Source organism: Thamnophis sirtalis, unplaced genomic scaffold (genome assembly GCF_051295495.1).
Source record: "Thamnophis sirtalis isolate CommonGarterSnake01/CBP01778 unplaced genomic scaffold, rThaSir2_p1.2 scaffold_6, whole genome shotgun sequence".
Taxonomy (NCBI): domain Eukaryota; kingdom Metazoa; phylum Chordata; class Lepidosauria; order Squamata; family Natricidae; genus Thamnophis; species Thamnophis sirtalis.
Window position 1 is genome coordinate 31,591,294 of NW_028261386.1, and position 5,249 is coordinate 31,596,542.

Consider the following 5,249-nt stretch of genomic DNA (forward strand, 5'->3'; position numbering starts at 1 on the left):
TACACAGAAACAACATTGAAGGATGACTTGACAGTACTATAGCTACTGGTCAGATATTGCTGCTCATATAATTGGTGGATCACAAGCGGTTTCTAACTCTGTTATCTCTTGTAAAGCATCCCAGTTTTGATCACACAATAGCCTGGGACTTTTAAAAAAAGCCTTGCTTTCTCTTTTATTCTTAGATGATTTCCTTCCCTTCTCCTCTGTCCTATTTTTTCTTCTGATATTAAAGATGATGCAACTTGAAGTATATTCTTGAACAGGTTGTGTGGTTATCCCAAAATAAATTATTATTAATTATAAAGGTTTCTTCTTCACCCAACTGTATTTCCATGGTAACATTTCCAAATGGGGAGGAGGGACTCACTGTGGGAGAGGGTTAAACATGGGGCAGCAAAGGGCAAGCAATTGGTCAGCCTTTTATTTTCTCTAGTCCTTTAGAAAAGGTTAGTTGAGGTCAAGAAAAGCCAAAGGGTAATTACTTTTCCTCCACAGGGTTAAAGTTACATAGATTGCTGATTGGAGTAACTGCATGGACGACCTTCAGCTCTTACCATTTTATTTATAAATGTATTAATGTACTTATTTATTCAGTACTTGATCCTCTTTCCTTTTAAGCAGAGCAAATAACAAGAGATGTGATGGGAAGGATAAAGAGTTAGAAATCTATACTTACAGGATAGACAAGCTGTGATGTGCCTTTAATTTAATTTAATTTACAAAGTGAAAATGGCAGGACCAGTTAAATGGGCCTTAAGTAGGAAAACAGAAAATGTCATTCCACAAGAAAACAAAATGTTAATTTTTTTAAAGGGACTATTTTTTGAAATAATATTTAATTAGCCATCATAAAATTTGTTCACATAAGTTGTGATGCCTTATGTGACAACATCACCGGCAGCCAGGTATTCGTGGACCACAGATTAAGAACCACTGTTACAAACTTTATTTTCTGTAGACAATTCAGAGAATGTTGATATAAAAATACTCTTTCCTCTTCAGACATTTGAGGGATGAGTGCGGGAGATGTGACCAAACCATCAATGAATCCTAAGGACACTGAAGTACTCAGCCAGGCCTTTTAAGTTGTGTTAATAATAATTTAACTGTTTCATTTGGTTTCAGTTGTTTCAATTTGTTTTAGTTTGATAGTTTTGAAATGCTTCATGGGCAGAATATTTGAATATAAATTGAAATAAAGATAACATCAACAGTATCCTACATGACTTATGTTTCTGGCTGAAAGGCACTCTACTCTTGATAGTAATTTGAGTATATGTAAATTATAATGTTGGTCTACCGATCTTTTTGGAAAAATGATCCAAGACTTGCTGAACAAATCCCGAAATCCATAATGCATGTGTCAAATCCACACTGTTTCAAATTTCTAGGACTTGCTATGAAACTCAAAAAATGTTCACAAAATGTGAATCTTGGTTAAAAAAAAAAAAGTAAAAAAAAAAGTGTGCATATGTATCACCTCTCTTGCGGGCGCTACATTGATTGCTGATTTGCTTCCAGGTACAATTCAAGATGCTGATTGTCACTTTTAAAGCCTTTCATAGCTTGGGACCAGATTATCTGAAGGACTGTCTCTTGCCAGTTACATCTACCCAGCCCATCACAGCGGGAAAGCATGGGGATGTTGGTCCCATCCCCTAGGAAGATACACCTGGTGGGACCCAGAAGAAGGGCCTTCTCCATTGTGGCTCCCTATCTCTGGAACATCATTCCCCAGAAATTAAAATGGCCCCCACTCTAACACTCTTCTGGAAGGCGCTAAAAACCTGGTTCTGCAAGCGGGCCTGGGGAATGCAGAGTGGGATGGAGCCCATTAAATGGCTCGTGTGATATGTTGTTGCTGGGACGGGGGGGATATTTTATTATGTTATTTTATTAATTTATTATTGATTCTCTTCTTTATTAGTTTTAGTGTGTGTGTGTGTGTGTATACACACACACAAATAAATAAATAAATAAATAAGATATATTAAAATCTGAATACCAGAGAATATTTATGTCACAATTTCCTACAGTAAACTTGATCACTAACAAAAGCATCCTTGAGAAAAAAATGCATAAATAAAAAGAGTGCAAACTTTTATAAATATATGTTGCTGTGTCTATAAATATAGAGCTAAGGAGAATTAAGAGAAAATTTAATTTAATTAAATCTCCAAGTCCTAATTTCATATTTTATAATATACCACTTACTAGGTTTCTCCAACTCATTTCATTTGTAAAATGCCCGATCATTCAAATAGTAAGAAAAATTGATTACAAATGATTGCATTGTGCTTGTAGCTCCTAATTCATATTTACAACTTTGATATTGGCCAAATACAGCGAGTGATGTAAAGGTCAAATAATGGTTGCTGAAGTAGCCTTCAGAATATATATATCAGAAAATCGCAATTCAGCATCTTGACGGATGGCCTGCTTGGTTCAACAGATCCTCAGACTCAGCACAAGTTATAAATAATGATAAAGGCAGCAAATGGACGATATAGCACTGCACAATCAATTTCTCTTGCTCAAGATGGAAGAATAATGTTTTACTTATATATACTTGGATGTATAGAGAGCTGCATGTAAATTATTGAGTAACCTCCCTACTATTTTCATTGCCAGACAAGGTGGCAGGCAAAGTCCCACTTTCTGAACAGAAATTATCAGTTCTTGTCTCTGGTCAGCCATCCTTACACAGGTATCCCTCAAGTTACAACTGGTTATTTAACAATTGTTCTCATGGACCTCCTCAGAGGTACTTACATTATAATATTACCACCCCTCCACAGTCACGTGATCCCATTTTGGATGCTTCGCAACTGGGTCACCTTTATAGCCATTTGCAGTATCCAATGATTTTGTGAGTTTCTGGGATTTATTTCTGGTTTCCAGCAAAAATATGCCAATTGGCTTAATGACTACTGCATTCACTTAATGACTATCAAAATATACGTAGGCATAACTTCAAATTTGGTCAACCATTTCAAAAATCATATATCAAATACCATATGTTAAACCTTTTATGTCCTAAAATTGAAAGATAAAAATATTACACATAATTTACATTGCAGCATATTCCTTCTATTCTTTGATATATGGGACCCTATTTGTTGGGAGAAGATTTGAAGCACAAGTCTGTCACGATGTTGATGACCCCTATCTTTATTTCTCTGTCACATCTTAATCAGGAAGTACACGATACAGGTCCTGATCAATTGCTGGATACAGCAATAAGTGGGATGAGACTGATAAACTGAGGCTGAATATGGAAATGAATGGTTTCTAGATTTAGCCAATAGGCAGCTTGCAGGATATCATTCTCCCTCTTAAGGAGCAGATAGATAATTATTGTCATTGGAGGCCCAAATGCATGCATTCCTTAACTTATACATCAGTCACTAACAGCTATGATCCCCATTAAAAGGCCCTTCTGCTTTTACCATATTATATATGCATATTATTTACTTTTCTTTGGTCAAGAGAGTTTTTTCTTGCCCATTTTTAAAATACCTTTTCCACAAAAAATACCTTTTCATCTTGGCATCAGAAAATTCAATGTGCTGCTGTTTTCTATTTATTCTTATTTTATCTTGTGTGTGTTTATCAGGTTTATCAGAGAAAATTGAATCGATTTTTAAATACCTTAAGCTGTCTACCGTGGAACTTACGCATATTAAGACCTCTTATTTCTATAAAAGGTCCCTAAGGGGGCATCCATAAGCGCACCAGCGTGCCTACCATCCCTGTCCTACTGTCCCATTTATATGTACTCTTTTTATGTGTTTATGGCTATGTTTTGCTTATTTATGTCCATTTATTTGTGTCATTTTTTCATGTGTTTTCACACTTGTTTCCTTGTGCTTGTTGACAAATGAATGAACGAATGAACAAACGAACAAATGAACGAACGAACGAACGAACGAATGAATGAATGAATGAAGTACATATGGATTGTTATGAAGATGATCGTTTCTTCCTTGGCAGCAAGTATAGATTAGAGCAGTGTTTCTCAACCTTGAGAAACACTGGATTAGAGGTTTCCCAAACCAGTTTCTGTTAAAAGCTTTATGAAGAGAACGGATGACAAAACCTTTTGACAGTAGCATTGTTGGCTGTTATTAATTTTTTCCTAAAGGATAACTAACATTTGAAATCAACAGACTTTGATAAAGACATGAAGCTATAGAAACAGTGGAGCACTCTTGAATACGTCTTTTGTTATAAATTATCTTTAAAACAATTGTGTATGTAAATCTCTGAATCATGTCCCTCTTCCATAAGTGAATGAAATCTTTTAGTTCAAACATATTTTACTATCCTTTGTGTCTTTCACTGAAATTTTTGCAACTCTTTCAGACAAATAATACTCAACATTTTTTCCTTCTTTTTCTTGAAACTCTTCTTTTTTTTCTTGACAGCTATGATTTAGACAGGCTTAGACTTAAGAGTAACTTTATTGTCACTTTAAATGTACACTAATCGGCATACATTACAATGAAATTTCATTGATTTAAAGCATTATAAAGCATTGGTTCTATGGGCAGGGTAAATGTAGTGTCAACAGACCAGGGCAGATCAATGTAAACATAATTTTGCTATGTTATCATCCATTCCTATCTTGGCACAGGTACTCTGATAAGTGCTAGAGCAGCTTTCTGGAAGATGCTGTCATTCAAGAAGTTAGGACTATAACTTACAGAATTCCAGATAGTATGGGAAATGGAAATATTCTAATATAGAAGTGAACATTTGTATTTATACATGTTGTCTAAGAACCAGTGTAGTATAACAGCTAAAGTTCAGTGAAACCCAATTTCCACTCCTCCTTCAGACACTGAAGCCAACTGGGTAACCTTCAGCCAGTCACTCCTCAATCTAATCAGCATCAGGTTCTGTGACAAATTGACTTATACACAAAGATTGTTGTTGCACTAATCATTTCTTTATATGAACTAGGTAAGCATGGTGGATAAAGAAGCAGACTTTGCAGGACAAACTCTCTGTTGTAGTGCCTGTTCTCTGGAACTGCACATCCTGAGAGGGTTCTCACCTCAGTGATATTCCATAAGTCTTTAAAGACTTAGCTTTGCTCCCAGATCTGGGGTGGTGTACCAATTGAATCTCAGCTGACTATTCTTTGGAGTGCTGTGTTTGCTCCTTTTGGACATGCATGATCTTTTTCTCTTCTTTTATTGTTCATTATTTTTAAAATGAAAGCCCTTTAGAGTCATATGGAA